The sequence below is a fragment of the Peromyscus leucopus genome, chromosome 10 (assembly GCF_004664715.2).
Source record: "Peromyscus leucopus breed LL Stock chromosome 10, UCI_PerLeu_2.1, whole genome shotgun sequence".
In the NCBI taxonomy this organism is placed as follows: domain Eukaryota; kingdom Metazoa; phylum Chordata; class Mammalia; order Rodentia; family Cricetidae; genus Peromyscus; species Peromyscus leucopus.
This window is the reverse complement of record NC_051071.1, coordinates 10,310,888-10,328,181: the sequence shown is the minus strand read 5'-3', so window position 1 is coordinate 10,328,181 and position 17,294 is coordinate 10,310,888.

Sequence of the window (17,294 nt, the reverse complement as noted above, 5' to 3'; positions counted from 1 at the left end):
ATTGGTGGACACACATCTGTGAAATATGAATTTACACTGAATCGATGAGAAAAGTCGATAGGAAAGACCGATAGGCAGATGACAAGAAATAGAAGCGGCAGATATCCCTTGTGTAGAAGCAGAAAGGAGTACCTACTTGCCTATTTTATCTACATACCAACTTTTCTGTCATCTATTTGCCTGCCAATGAATCTACTAAAGCCTGGGAAACAAACAGTAACCCTCCTCCGGTGTGTCTGCCCTGTTGCTCTATTAGTGATTCTGTCTTCCAAGGCAAGGGGATGTCAGAACCAGTCATCCATACTAATCCTAGACATACCACCAAACAAAAACTCACAGGGAAGTGTGAATTTGAGGGCCATTTAACACTGTGAATTTCCCCCTTGTATAACAATTATGGAAACATGCATGATAATTGACAAAGCAGTGCACACAGTGTGAATGTGAACAGTGTTCACTCGGCCTCATAATTCCTCTTTTTATGGCTGACGGTGAGCCTGTCCAAGAATGTTACACCAGCCCTAATTCAGGGACAGTTCTTGTAACTGAATATTGCCTAACATTCCCTACAGGTGTATTCAGATGGCTTGAGCCAATATTTGCTCATTGTGCCTAGAATTTGAGTTTTAGATTCCAAATGCATACTGATTTATGTGTTTGACAGCTTAATTGCTATTTTCTTCTATTTTTGTCTTTTATTTAATTTTTAACCTTTCCCATTTAGTTGTTTCTGTCTTGGATAGTTGAGGCAATTAGACCCATAAGGGAATCTTTGGCTTGTGTTGAGATTCCTGGCAGTGGTTGGGAAGATCACGTTGTTAACATCACATACCTACTGGGGACCAGAAATATATTAAAAATTCAGATGTTTCAAAAGGCTTATTTGTTTTTATTTTATGTATACAAGTATTTTCCTGCACATATGCATGTGTACATGCAAGAATATGTGTGCATATGAGTGTGTGTGTGTGTGTGTGTGTGTGTGCTCGTGTGTGCCTGGTATCTCTGGAAGCTAAATTCACTGGAACTGGAGCTACAGATGGTAGGGAGCCTGTGGGGGGCAGTGGTGGTGGCTCTGGGAATGGAACCTGAGTTCCTACAAGGTCAGTAGCACTCTTAGGAACTGAGTCATCTTTCCAGCACCCAAAATATGAACTTTTTTAAAACCTAAATTAATCCCAATTAAACTCTCTAGGATTCTGATTTCTTCTGAATACCATGTGTCCCAAATTCTGCTGACTCCTAAGGGAGTCCAGGAAAGAAGGATAAAGCTGGCCACGGCAGACCACTTTGGGTTGATCCAGGCGCTAGATGTGTGGTTTCCATGGATCTATTGAACATCAGCTTCCTCGTCTGAGACAAACAAACAAACAAGTACATGCCACCATACGTGTGAGCAAGTGAAGAGGAGAACACTTTAGAAATGCCTGCTATATATATGCTGACTTCTCAGGACCATTGTCTTAGGAAGAATGTGGGAAGGGTAATGAAGACTGACTGTGGGACAGCCAGGCACACTGAAGCCGCGGGGGAAGCAAGGGCTGACGCACCACTGAATTTCAGCTTCGCAGTCATCAGTCCTCTGCGGACAGACACGAAGTCTGCAACACAGATGGATTTCACCCCTAAATGGCAGGGAGGTTTTCGATGAGCCTTTGATTTGAAGAGCACCCACCGTGCCTGGTCATGTAGTTGCTCTAGACAAAACTGATTAAAACTAACTAAAAGCTGCGTTCGTGCTATGCGTACCTCAGTCTAGGCAGTGGGCATCACATCTCGCGTTGGTTCACTCTTCGTTGCACTAAACAATACTGCACACCAGGTAAATTATAAAGAACACAGCCAGGGCTTGTGGTTCTGGAGGGTCAGGCTATAAGCACACATCAAGCAACGACCTTTTTGTTGGCATGTTCTGGAGGTGTGCAAAGGGGGTGCACATGGTTTTCCCGGTTGTTTTCTCTCTTCGTGTAAAGCCGTCTTGGGGGAATCCACCCAAATGATATCTGATCCCATCCCTAAACTCCACCTCTAAATATGATGGGCTAAGACTCTACTCTCTTTATACATCACAGCATGAATTAAATTTCAATGCAGAGAGCCTCTGGACATACACTCAAAACACCCCAAAGCCATAGCATAACTAAGTTATTTAAAAATCTTTAAAAATTATAAAATGTGGGTACAGGAGTACATGGGTAAACAAAGGTGCACAGTGCTTTGACCTTGAATTTCTGCCCATGCTGATAAGAAGTGAGGTGGTTAAGGTACAGATTGGCCATTGGAGTCCAAATTCATTAGGCAGGGCTCCACCTTTGCCCCGGGATTGTCCCAATACCACCGTCTTCTGAACTGAGTAGTTCTGCAAAGATTGGTCTATACAGAAGAGAAAAAACAATCGGTTAGGCATGTGAGAGAAGAAAAAAAGAGAAATAGAACGTGGTGATTATTACATTTCAAGGTGATTTTAGTGTCTATTAAAATTACAGCTGAATTTGAGCAAATTTCTTTTTCATCAAAAATTTCATGATAAATACTTAATTTGGCAGTCTGAGGAATTTTCAATGACATGTCATTAGTAAGCTTGTGCTCACTCAGGTACACATAAGGATATGGAGGCATTTCTACTGCATTTGTTGGGGTTTTTTTTTCTGTCTTATTTTGTGCTTTTGTTTGTTTGTCTGTCTGTCTGACCTCTCAAATCCAGCCACAGCTGTTCCCCTCACCACCAGTCTTGTGTCCTTCTCCCCACAGAGATCATTCCACTCTCCTTTTGTACAGTAAGTCTCACGGGCTGTGGAGGGTGGGGCACTCGGGGAAACACTGTTCGATTATAACATTTTATGGGTTGTCATCGCTCTAATGACATTAGCCACCTAACTGCAGAGAAAAACCTCTGTGATGTCACCTGACAGGTTGCCACAGGCTGGACAAACCTCTGAGAAATAAACAAGAGAAAGGAGCTGAGGACACAGCACCTCTCTGTCCCCACCCCCGAGTGCCCAGCACACCCATGGCCATTCCTGTCCTGCTTATTAGCCCCTGAAGGGCATTTTTAATATAAAATATAGATAAAGTCTTCCCAAATCAGAAAGGTCTCCAAGTCTCCAATTTAATTGGAATGGAAAATGCTAACTAATTGGCATCAAAATTTGATTTGTGGAAGAAACCTCCTTTTTGTTGGAAACACAACAGTGTGTCTGGGAATACAAGCCTAGTCCTTCAAAAATCATCTGTGTGTGCCGCCGCCGAGGAATCAATTAAAGTTGATCTGGCATATCTGCGTTTGACAAATATAAAGAAATCTCTGATTAGGCAGAGGGAAAAAAAAGCACTCCCTTTCTTGCTCTCTCTCTTCCTCTCTTTCCTCTGCCTCTTCCTTTCTTCTCCTCATTTCCCTTTAAAGGCAGTAGGTGTCAGAGGGGGTGGGTAGTGATATGCAAAACACGGCCTCCATAACCAAAGTAGCCTGCAAAATTAGGTGTCAGCATGCAAAGCTTATTGATGTATGAATGCGGAAAATGAAAGGCGGCAGCAGACAGCCGGGGCTAAAGGTGAGGCGGGCACAGCGAGAGCAGCTGTAGATCCCCGTCAAGGTGCTGCTATATGAGCTCCCGGTTTTTTCTGGAGGGCCACAGCCTAACAAGGTAAGCCTGGCCACGAAATGATGGAACAATACAATATAGGCACACACAGTGTGAATACCAAATAAATTGACATGGTGTCTCTCCACCCCCTCCTCCCACTCTCCCACCCCCTTCAAAGTATGCCTGTGTATTCATTAATAAATTCATATTCCGAGTTTTCAATAAAAGAAGAAAATGCAGTGTAAACTGGAGTTACTTAGTGACACCCAGCTCATTGCTTTTTATTGTTGCTTGCAGCTACGAAGCCTTCACAGTGCACTAGTAGAATTTATTACTGTCTGTCTCTGTGGCAAGTTGGCGAAGTGCGCCTTTTGAAGAAAATTGACCCACACTTCATGAATATGATGAAAAATGCCAATAACACTACAAAGACGAAGCTCTTGACATTATTCTGCAAAGAGCTAAAAGACAGTAATGAAAGTATTGCAATTACAAATCATTACCTCCTTTCTAGCCAATCGCTGGCTTTCTCTCTCTCCTTTTTTTTGGATATTCTGTATTGCCCCTGGTGCTGTGTCGCATAGCATGATGGGGCATTGAAGGTTCAGCCGACTTCTCAAAGAAAAGAAAGGAGGCAGGAGGCAAGGAACTGAGGGGTGGGAGGGAAGGGGACCCATGGGCTCCTAGAGAAAGGGGGGTGGTGGCATGGGAGTTCTTAAAGCCAGGGGTCAGAAGGTCATGACCTTGCTGTGGCCTCTGCCATCTGAAAAATGGAACTAAGAACAGCCCGTGTACTTCTTTGCTAACTGCTCTCTCCTGGCTGGGAATCTCTTAGTCTGGCTTAAGGAAGGGTCACTTCCACTTTCTTCTTTTATTATTTGTTGTAAATTCAGTTTAGATATCATTACATTACTTACTAAAGTAATGTGTTTCACGTGTTTCCACTGTAAGGGACTGGCCTCTAGACTAGAAAGAAGAAAAACAGGAAGAGTAATGGAGAAGACATTGGGGACAGGCCTATCGTCCCAGCACTTTGGAAACTGAGGCTTCAGGAGGGTCATGAGTAGCCAGTCTGTACCATCTAGTAAGAACCTGTCTCAACAAAATGAAAACCCAAAACAAATTAGCAAACCAAGAGAGGAAGAGCCTAAGTGCAGGCTCTAACCTTGGACTTCACATACTCCAATGACAGTGCTGTAGTGCTCGTCTGTCTGATGTGATCTCCGTTGGCTTGTTTCTCATTTATGTATGATATAGGCAGAGGGAGTATCTGAACAGACGTTTTTCCTGACTTATGAACACCCCTATTCTTCTTTATTGTTTAATAGCCATATGTGTATGCAATGAATCTTAGTCATTTTTACTCTTCAATCATCTCCCTCATCCCCTTCCCTCTCTCACCTACAAACTTCTCAACAGGCCTCTGCGAGGTTCTTGTCTTCTTTTTGTACATAGACCATTGAGCTTAATTAGTTACATGGCTAAATGTAGGTGGGAGGTTATTTAAGGGTAAGATAAGACATCTGTGGCTGTGCCACTGAAGAAAATGACTCTCTCTCCAGCCAGAATTAGCTGCAGTGGTTCTTCTGGAGGGGTGGTGCCTCATGGGACCCTCCCTCACCCATGGTGAGATGTTGTTAGGTCCAAGTGTAGCTGTGGTTATCTGAACAAGACTTCATCAGACTGGGCCCTTCAACTCCTGTTCTTAAGAAAGAGCTGACGGGATTATCTTCTGCTTCTCTTATGAAGGAGGCTATAAAAAAATCTAAGAGGTTTGTGAAGAATGTTTGAAGTCATACATAGAATCAGAGAAGACGTTGCCCTGAGATTGGGGTTCAGGCCAAAGACATATACTGTGGCATCTGCATTTACTGTTGTGTGGTCCTCCTGTCTTTGGATCCATACAGTAAATGTCTGTTTACAATGTTCATGAACATTAGAGCTAGTCTCTTCTTTTCTATTGAGCTAGCACTAAACAAGGCTGTCCTAAAATTTTAGTGGTTCGGCATTCTAGACATTAATTCCTTATTCATAAAACAATCTTGCATGAGTAATGCTGGGTTTTTAGAAAGCTTTCAGTCTTATGAAGCATCTCTTAAGGTCCTCTTTAGTCAGCCAGTAGACAGGAAAAGAAAGCTTTTCACTGACCCAGAATGGAATTGCTTCGATTCCATTGAGAAGACATCCCCAGTTCCCACCTGGTGATTGGGGAAGGAAGTTCACATTGGACACCAGCTTCCTAGGGAAAACCTTTCCACCTGCCAGTGTGCCTCCAGCAGTGGTCAGTACGGGGAGCTTCCAGTGTGATGTTCAGCTAGTCAGAGCTTCCCTTACTGTCCCCCACAGAGAAAAGCCTTACCTTTAGTCACGTTGTCAATTCATACTTCCTGCAGCTGTTCCCAAAGTTCAGGCATGGACAGACACAGTGACACACTCATGTGAAGGAAAACAGAGTGTGGATGCCGGACTACTGGTTTTATCATAGAAAGAAATAAATAGCAAGATGAGAGACTTTGGAATGAGTCTAAGTCATTCTCAATTCCTAGGTCTCATGCAGGATAAAGGTCAAAGGGAGTGGTGTATCCTTATATCACTGACAGAGCTAATTATGGGAAGACCTCCTTCCCAGGCCTGACCCTGGTTGGAGGTGCCATTAATGTCGTGGGAGACAGCCACCACATCAGGTCCTGTCTCCTCTGCTGATACTTGGAGGGTCATCACAAGCCCTTCGTCATCACAGGGTCTGGTATCTGGACAGAGTAGGGTGTTCCAGCTTGCGTGTATCCCTCGTCCTAGCTCTTTGCCTAGCCAATGTTTGTGTTGATGGCAAGCAGGGACAATTCTGGCAAGGATGCTTCCTGAGCGTTGGTCTGACCACTCCTACAAGCAGCAGAAGTAACAGCAAAAGGCCTTCAACCAGGATGTTAGAATCACCGGCTCATTCTGATGTCAAAAAAATCACTTCTTTCTCTGCTCGTAGGCTTTCTGTCAGCGGAATCTGTGTGAACATTGTCATTTAGACACGGTGGAGCTAGCACCGTGATGCTCCTGGGTTTCTTAGCTCCACATGCTTCTTCAGCTTGGATTTACTGTAATGTTCTGGTTGTTTTTTTCCAAATGCTTGTGAATAGTCCAAACTGGCTCCATTGTTTTCGAAGGAGTAGGGGGCAGTTTGAGCTCAGGAGGGGGCCCGTTTTATTGTGCTACAAGTACCATATTTCTTGGTGGAAATAAACACCAGATTGTTGAAAGAATGTAGCAACTTGTCAGCAGTTTTGGGTCGAGGTAAGTCAATAGTTAGGGATTTTTTTCCTGCTTAGAATTACCCCAGGGAGAGGCTGGCCTCAGGAGCTCAGCAGCCTGGCTCTCCTGCCTTGTTACTTGGCCAGAGGAATTTGAATGGGATTGTATACATAGATCCTAATATCTCGGCCATTTCCTCGCTGTGGTACTGCAGTCTCCCTCCACTTTTGCATTTGCTCTACACTGGATGACCACGAGGCCTTGGCTAATGCCTTTTAATATCTAAGCCTTGTACATCTAGTGCTTGGTTAATAACAGGGAAAAAGCTCTGGCGACTCACCTTGACCTCAAGAGGAAAAAACATCCTTTTAATAATCTGGGAGTTTATTTGGATCGAAGGCATACTGCATGTTACACAATCTTCTTGGAGAGCATGCAGGTCACGAAGTGGCACCCTTGTTTTTTATGAAGTCAGCAAAGACGTATAGGGGCCAGACTCACTGCTTCTCTGAGAGCCTTCAAATTCATCTTTAATATGTAACCCACTAGCAGAGCAGAAGCCCTTGCTGAGTTTAATGGGCTTTTCTCTGAGAACTTTTCTAAGTGTCTAACCTTTGTTGCAATTAAAGTTAAAGGTACATTTTCTGAATATTCTCAGAAAAGAATGTCCACCTATTTTTTAGGTTCAACCTACCATCTTTAGTACCGCATAACTTTTAACTTCCATCCTAATACTAAATTGGGAGCAACTTGAGGTCAGAGGTAAAGCATGAATCAGTGGTGGACACTGATGCTTTAAGATGAGTTGTAGACATGGAGCACGGTCTCCGAGCCCCTGGAAGTTCTCAGTCAAGGGCAGTTGGGGCATCAGGGACAGTACACAGTATCTGGAGACACTTGAGTTTGCTACAATGGCCAGGAGGCATGGGAACTACTGGTATCTAGTAAGTTTGAAGCCAGAGATGCTGCTAACATGTTGCAGCATGCAAGACAGGGCAGCAAGATGTCAGTAGTGCTGAGGATAAAGAACTCTGCTCATATGCCCCACAAGACAAGCCTTCAAAACACCTGCAAGATTGCTGTTGATCTTTGGAAGATCTGTTCAGTAGTTATCATTTAGACATCTTTTATATTGAAATTCCACCAAGGCACCACCTGGAAGCCTTCTACATGTTCTTTGTCCCTGTCCCACCTCCCAGCATCTCCCTGTTTCCTGTCTTGCCTTCATCTTCCTTCCTCTTGCCATTTTTTTTTTTCAATAACTGTGGTAAAAATGTTAGCATACTGCAAGAGAGAATGTGTGGAGTCAAAAGTACAGCTCTTTGTAGTTACTCATTTAATCAGAGCCATATCTTTTCTGGACCATTCCTTCTAAAGATAAATATGTTTATGCTGCAAGTGCCACCCTGCACAGCTTGGGCAGCCCTTTGGAGATGGCAGCGAAGGTAAAGAAACACATTCGCAGGATGTTTACCCTAATGATGCTCTCAGAAGCATTTGGGAGTCTAAACATATGCTTCCAGCATCTCTCTCTATCTCTACATGGCTGCTAAATTGTAGAAAAGCTGTAAATAGAAATAATGGACCCAGTTTATTTTTAATTAGAAAGCTGCTGCTTATAGCTGCAATCGTGACACCACCAAGCATGCCTTCCTTTCATTTGGAAGGAAAGAATAGAGAATTCCTAGGGGTTTGAATCAGAGCCAGGTTCCCTGAGTCGGCTGGTCTCTGAACCCCTGCAAATCCAATGCCATTCTGTGGCATGTGGCCATAGGCTGATTCTCTGCACTACTTACTAATGTCTTTAGAGAAAGCACAAATGACACTGTTTCTATCAAGTTAGGAATAAATATTTCAAGGTGCTATTTTGTTTTCTCCTTTTTTTCTTCACATTTAATTGTTAACCCCCACTCCTCCATTTAGTAAAATAGAGTCATATTTAAATTGTTTCTACTTCTTGGGGATGTTCCTGTTAAGCATTTAGGCTTGGGAATAGAAGCAATTGTATTACTATCTCACAAGTTAACTGTATCCTGGAAACATAACATTTATCCTTAGATTATATTTCTGGAGCTCTGGCTCTTACCACTCCTCACCTAGCTGTAAGATGATTGAAAATGAGGACAAGTCTAGTATCTGATTATTTTAGGAATGTTTGGGCTGGGCGGCGGTGGCGCACGCTTTAATCCCAGCACTCGGGAGGCAGAGGCAGGCAGATCTCTGTGAGTTCAAGGCCAGCCTGGGCTACAGAGTGAGTTCCAGGAAAGGCACAAAGCTGCACAGAGAAACCCTGTCTCGAAAAACAAAAACAAAACAAAACAAAAAACCCAAAAACAAACAAACAAAAAGGAATGTTTGAGTTAGCAGGACTCTTCATGATTGTGGCCTAATACTTTTAAATTAAAGTGAAGGAGTTGCTCAGTAAGTGATGGCAAACTTTGAATTTCCTGGTAGCAGCCATATGAAAACCTACCTCTGCATTCACCTCTTCTCTCAAATGCTGTGATATTTGGCATCTGTCCTGCTTTGAAAGGGGGTGCCCCTCTCTTCCTTTCAGATACTTGAACCCCCACCCCCTACAAAGTATTTCTTATTATGCAACAGGACTCTCGGCTTAACGTCTAGTGATCTACGGGGAGAACACTTACCGTTGCGGATTTGGATTGTAGTGAGTTGATTAAGAAGAGGATTGGATACATCATGAGAGTCGGCATGTTTAGTGATGCCTAATTAGGCTTAATTGGAAATGCTGGGAGGAAAATGGGTTGAGGGAAAGGGCTGGGGTAAGAGGTGACTTAGGAGTGTGCTCTCCAACATGGTGGCTACGAGGCACACACGCCTGATGAACTCTTGTGCTGTGACTAGCTGAGTTGAGGGTGAATCTAACTATGAAACGCACAAAAAGGTTTAAGAAATTAGCTTGAAGTAACTTTTTTTCTTTTCACAGAGATCATATTGACATTGTTATATTTTGGATGTCTTTCCTTAGATAAATATGGTATAGCCTGAGTTTTATCCATCCTCCTTTTGCTTTTCAAATGTGGCTACTAGAAATCTTAAGTATTATCAAGATCAATTACCTGGGCAATTTCATTTAAAATTATTAGGCCACAATCATGAGTAGTCTTTCTAACTGAAACATTCCTCAAATGATCCGGTACTAGGCTTGCTATTACACCCATGCGCATGCCAGCAGCAAACTCTACAACAACCACAGAGTTCCACTTCCATTCTACATATGAGTTATATCTCATTTGTAACAGTGTTTGTGACTTGCCTTGCATTTCTACGGCCCATGCTGCTTTGGAAAATCCTGTAGGTATGACCAGGTCCTGCAGAACACATTCCTGTCTACAGCTGAAGTCATAACTAGGCTGTGGCTGGCTTACCCGACACTGTGTGCAACAGTTTCAAGTTCCGTAAGTAGTAACCTCTGGGGTCACATAGTCAAGAGCAATGACAGCACCAAGGGGTCCCTGGATAAGTGTTGTTACAACTCTGGACCTAGCATCACATATCAAAATTTTTTTTAATATGGGACTCCACTGAGGATTATCTTCTTAGCTTTCTTCAAATTCTCTGAAGGACCTCTGATCAATACTTGCAATGTGCAGCTCCAGTGACCGCCGAGGCTGTAAAGTTGGGGGCCCTGCAGGTCTGGGCACCAGGATCTAGTTGTTCTTATCCCAGCTGAGGAACATGGACCTCGAGTAGGACTCTCAAGTGGCCCTGTCACTCTTGTCCTTTACTATTTGGTGACCTGATGTTGATTTCAGCATGAAGCTCATACCCTGGAGGATGACATTTAAGCTCAGTTATGTGGAAACATATCTTTAGCTACACATCCATATGCATTACAGCCAAAAACTCTACAACAATCTCAGAGTGTCACTTCTGTTCTCAAGGAACATTCTTTTTAAAATTCTTTCCTTTTCTACCTTCATGAATCTAAACTCTATTCAATATTAGACTAAGTTATAAGATAGCACATAGAGGATGCACTTGCTTATTCCTCACAGAATTAATATATAAAATAAAGTCCTCAAAGATCAGCAATAAAATGATATGAAATATAATTTAATTTATTTATTTAAATTTAAATATTCTATAGACTACTATAAATCCTGCTTAAAGACATGTATGGTGGCACAAGCCTCTAATTCCAGCACTTGGGAGGCAGAGGCAGGTGAATTGCTGTGAGTTCAAGGAAAGCCTCATCTACATCATGAGTTCTAGGTCAGCCAGGATTATATAATGAGTCCCCTGTCTCAAAAAAAAAAAGAATCTTATTTGTAAATTTAATTTCTTCTCAGTGTTCTTTTCCACTAATACTCAATACATTCAAACAAAAGCAAAAGATTTCTCTGTCAGTGCTGGCAGAACAAAAGGGTACTTTTATGTGGAAGTTGTGGGACATCAATTGTGTCAACTCAACTATTTGAAAGAGAATTTGTTGCTATCTTATAAAAAATCAAGATGTATATGACCTGGAAGTCACATTTTTAGGAATCTGTTCTACATAAAAATTAGACGAAATGCACAAACGTACAGATACAAAGTTTCATAGTGATACTTGAGGTTAGGTTGAGTAAAATTTGTATTAATACTGTCATATAGTCACCAAATAATAAATCAAAGTCACCAATATGGACCACTTTGTGGAAAGATGTTATTTATTAGAAAACAATGCAGTGTAATAGGTAGCTGAATGTTACTTTTTAAGCTGGATTTCTTTGTATACTTCTAGCATTACATTACTGGGTACTTTGGTACTTTCTGTATACTAAGGTCCTATGCATTTTTTTCTCATTTAGTTCTTGAAATAGTTCCAGAATACAGACATTTATTAACTCTACATATTATGAAAATAATAGATAGATTAGATGGGTAAGCAACTGGAGGTGGCTGAGCTGAGCACAGAAGCCAGTTAGACTCCAAGCTGTTCTGTGTGCATATTGTGGGGGTAAATGGTACATTTATAGGAGAGCAAGTGAATTTATATGACGTTGTATGAATTGTCTGTTAACCCTTGGAGGCTGGGGTCAGCAGTAAAGAAAGGACTCACGTGTTCTTTAATTACTTCAGTAGATGAGATCATGGTCAAGTTATGAGTGACTTTCATACTTTGTGCTTTTCTCTATTTTCTTCTTCTTCTTCTTAACTAAATTTATACATGTATTTTACATCCTGATCACAGTTTCCTCTCCATCCTCTCCTCCCCTCCCCCCTCCACTTCCTCCCCACCCCAGCCCAATCCCCATTGCACTCCTCTTCTGTTTCTGTTCAGAAAGGGGTAGGGCTCCTGTGGGTGTCAACAAAGCATGGCGTATCAAGTTGAGGCAGGACCAAGCTCCTCCCCTTGTGCTAAGGCTGGGCAAGGCAACCCAGTATAAAGATTAGATTTCTGGAAGCCAGCCAAAGCATTAAGGACAGGTCCTGTTCCCACCACTAGGAATCCTGCAAGTACATCAAGCTACACAACTGTCACACAGATGTAGAGGGCCTAAGTCAGTCCCATGCAGGCTCCCTAGCTGTTGGTCCAGTGTCTGTGAGCTCCTATGAGCCCAGGTTAGTTGTTTCTGTGAGTTCCCTTGTGATGACCTTGACGTCCCTGGCTTGTACAATCCTCCCTCCTTCTCTACAGCAGGATTCCCCGAGCTCAGCCCAGTGTTTGGCTGTGGATCTCTGCATCTGTTTCCATCAGTCAGTCACTGGGTGAAGGCTTTCTGATGACAGTTGCAGTAGTTACCAATCTGATTACAGGAGATGCCTAGTGCAGGCTACCTATCCACTATGGCTAGAGTCTTACCTGGAGTCATCCTTATACATTCATGGGAGTTTCCTTTGCATGAGGTGTTTACTTGACTTCCCCCTCTCCACCCATAGAGACATCGAGACATCTTTCATTACTCTCCCCTTCCATCCACACCTCAACCTGATTCCTCACATTCCCATCCCCGCTGGCCCCCAGTCTACCCAGGAGATCTCTTCTATTTCCCCTCCCCAAGGAAATCCATGTGTCCACTTCCCCCTTTGGGCCCTCCTTGTTGCCTAGCCTCTCTGGGCTGTGAATTGAAGCATTGAAGCATGGTTATCCTTTATAGCTAATATCAACTTATGAGTGAGTAGCTACTATGTCTGTCTTTCTGGTTCTGGGTTATCTCACTCAGGATGATGTTTTCTAGTTTCATCCATTACCTTCAATTTTCCTGATGTCATTGTTTTAACAGTTAAGTAATACTCCATTGTATAACTGTACCACATTTTCTTTATCCATTCTTTGGTTCAGGAGCTTCTAGTTTGTTTCCAGGTTCTGGCTATTACAAATAACACTCTTCTGAACAGAGTTGAGCAAGAACTTCAAGTCTTTGAAGAAAGAAATTAGAGACTATATTAGAAGATGGAAAGATCTCCCATGCTCATGGATCATTATAGTAAGTTTCCTTTGGGCCACCAGCTCACAAATAGCAACACAGAGACTAATAATTAATTATAAAAACCCAGCCTTAGCTTAGGCTTGTCCCACTAGTTCTTATAACTGAAATTAAACCATTTATTTTAATCTACATTCTGTCATGTGGCTTGTTAACCTCATTTTTCCATACTGCCCATGCTGCATCCTCCATGTCTGCCTGGTGACTTCACCTTCTTCTCAGAGTTCTCTCTCTTCCCAGAAGTCCTGCCTATACCTCCTGCCTAGCTATTGGCTGTTCAGCTTTTTATTACACCAATCACAGCAATACATTTTCGCACCATGTACAACTATCCCACAACATTTCCCCCTTTTTGTCTAAATAAAAAGGAATGGTTTTAACTCTGACATAGTAAACTATATACAGTAAGAACAATTATGAGGTAAGAATTACATTCATAATGTCCAGTCCATTTGTATTTGGCATATTCAGAGAAAATACTCTATTATCTACCTTATCTTGAGGAATTTAAAGTTTTGTACCTAAACCATTTTTTTTATCATAACTCATATTACCATCCTAAAACTATCTTTTTAGACCCCAAGACATTTTCTTAGATAAACAATTTAAGCTTTTATTTCTCTCAACTTTACACACTTTATATCTTTTTTGTGAGTTTCTTTTCTGAATTTGGTAACAAGGATAGTTGTAACTATAACTATCTCTTCTTGAAGTTCATCAGAAACCCAAGAAGGATATAATACTACCTGAGTAAACAGGAAGTTCAGAGCAAGCAACTTCTGAAACTATAGAAATGACAGAGACATCTGGCTGCCTGGATGGTCACCCCAAGTTTCCTCTGCAACATTAGGGCATTTGTCTTTGGCCTATGGACCTAGAATATCTGACAGATTTTTCTGTGAAGCAGGAATTTTGAAAGACTATCCTACCTTGTCTTGGCAAAGTTCGGCAACTGCCTTCTTTTGTGTCCTGCATGCCCAGTTTGGACAGCATGCTGTCAGCAGTTGATGCAAGGGAAGTTTCTTTGCCACATTGAAAGCAAACTCCATATGGAGGTTCTTCAATGCCCCTCATCCTTTTTGGGGTAAATTGGTGCTGCCAGGAGCAGACATGTCTCACTGTCATAAAAAGCCTTATGTTATTAAACATTTTAGATGCTATATTCTGTAGGTCTTTGAAGTATTTGAAGGTTGTGTATCTATTTAAAAAAATATATATATATTTGACCTTGAAAGCATACCTAGCATGACTATAATTTTGATTGCTATAGATGACTAACTACTAACCTATATTTCTTCATTATCCTAAATAGCTTTTGAGGACTAAAACTTTACAATATATTTTAAATGAGTTATATAGGTACAATACCTTAAACAAGAATAGAAACATATGTACAGTATATCAAAAATAACCTTAAATTTATCAATATATGAAAATCCATACCAATGTAAAATATTTGAGACTGGTGGTTGTTCAAAATTAGACTCAACAATCCACTCCTTTATTCCATCATTTCTATACTATATTTTTCTATACTATATTCCCCCTTTTTTCCTTTAGAAAGAGATCCTTGAATCTAATCTCCCTTGTTTAGCATTTTTCTGCCCCATGGCCAATAACAATGATAGTAAACATCCATAACCCACCAAATGACCAAAACCATCCACTCTTCCTCTTGGGAATGTGGGTGTTATATTCTCAAGACTGCTTCTTGTCTTGGGGGTGATGGAATTTTTAGAGGACCCTGAGAAAATTAAGATAATGTTCAAGTCCTGGGAGAGCTAGCTGTATTATTTTTTTTTTAGTCTCTATGTGATGAGAAAGTGTAGCACTTATCTGAATTCTTGGCTGGATAGTCTGTGAGGCTGGATCCTATCTTGAAGTTGTTCTGGGTGTAGATTTTTGAGAGAACTGCAACAGAGGCATTCTGAGAGGCTAGATAACCTGGGCTATTTGTCTTTATTGGTGTCTGGACCTTTTTTTTTTTTTCTGAAAACTCCTAAACTTTTAAAGGTAGATCTGTAATAACACAAGTAAGAAATGTGCGATGTGTCCAAGTCAGCTAAAGATGTTTTTTTGTTCTGTGTTTGAGCTAGTGTAAGGCATCTGTCAACTTTATAAGTCCATTTGGACTGGATAACCAAACCTCTATCTATGCTGTATGAAAGGATGACATGTAATAAGTCATGAGAACTCTGTAGCCAATAAGACTTATCATGTCTCATCCAGGCTCGGAGCTGTCCTCATGCAGGACGTTCAGCATATATGTCACCTGTCCTGTAGTCTTTCTTCATTTCTTTTTTCATGTTTGTAGTCAAGATTTCCAAGAGATCTCCCCCAATCAAATCTGATCTTCATTAATTTTGAAGAGAACCGTAACTTTTTGTTTCCCATGGAAACGAAGGCATAACCACCCCCCATTGCAACATATTTTTTTTACTTCTATTCTGAAGTGAAGACATTCATGAAATACATAAGCTGGTTTGCTGTGGGATGTTTTGTATGTCCTGTGGGAGCCCTTCTTGGGTTCTTTGTAGCGTTACCCAGCAGGTCCGCATAGAGGATGATTAGGACCATGGGCCTGAGTGCAGGTGTTTGAGATGGTCTGCACTTGGCTGTGCTGGGGGATGGTCTGTATGTCAAGTTGTTCTGATTGATCAATAAATAAAACCTGATCGGCTGTGGCTAGGCAGGAAGGATAGGCGGGACTAACAGAGAGGAGAAATAAAAGGACAGAAAGGCAGAAGGACTGACTGCCAGATGCCGCCAGCACAAGAAGCATGTGAAGATGCTGGTAAGCCACGAGCCACGTGGCAAGGTATAGATTTCTAGAAATGGGTTACTTTAAGACATAAGAACAGTTAGCAAGAAGCCTGCCACGGCCATACAGTTTGTAAGCAATATAAGTCTCTGTGTTTACTTGGTTGGGTCTGAGCGGCCGTGGGACTGGCGGGTGATAAAGATTTGTCCTGACTGTGGGCAAGGCAGGAAAACTCTAGCTACACTGGTTTAATTTAGCAGTCTTCATAATCCAATTTCTCTCAGCAGTTATTGTTTTTGTACATTAGCATTTAAAAAATTCAAAGTCACCAAAGTACCATACAGGATGCAGATGCCCTGTGTATTTCACATCCTTACATGGCTTGTTTTGTTTTGTTTTTTGAGACAGAGAGACAGAGTTTCTCTGTGTAACTTTGTGTCTTTCCTGGAACTCACTCTGTAGCCCAGGCTGGCCTAGAACTGCCTGCTTCTATCTCCGGAATGCTGGGATTAAAGGCATGTGCCACTATTGCTCTGCTGGCTTATTCTTTTTGTATTACTTTACTCTCTCTTTAAAGACTTTATTTTATTGGTTTCTTTATTTATCCTCTAAGCACATTTTTTTTAATGTTTAGTTTTTTTTTTTTTTAGGTTTTTTTTCTTTTTTCTTTTTTTTTTAGGTCTTTTTTTTCTTTTTTCTATTTTTTTTTTCTTTTTGGTTTTTTCGAGACAGGGTTTCTCTGTGTAGCTTTGTGCCTTTCCTGGAACTCACTCGGTAGCCCAGGCTGGCCTTGAACTCACAATGATCCACCTGGCTCTGCCTCTCGAGTGCTGGGATTAAAGGTGTGGGCCACCCCTCCCCTCACTAAGCACATTTTAAAACACATTGTTACCTGTTTAGAGGTTTTGTCAGCCTTGACCTTGACCTCTGTTTTTTTTTTTTTTTCCACATCTGCAGCCTCCTCTGACCATGTGAGCCAAATCTTAACCTGCGAGGTTACTACCATATGACTCTGCTTAGCATATGGTGTGCTGGTGGCTGGCTCTGCCCCCCTCAATTCCATGAGAGCCTAGCCTTATGCTGGAAGGCACAGAACATGGAGCCCCATTTATCTGGCCCAGCTCTGAGACTGTGTTGTGTCTTTCTGCCTGAACAAGAGTTTGTACCCAGTGTATGTTGCTCAAGTGCTTGGCTGTGCAGCAAGGCCTCTTAAAAGGGCCATGCCTCTGTACTCCAAGCCTACCCCAAAGACTACTTTCTTGGGCCCTATGT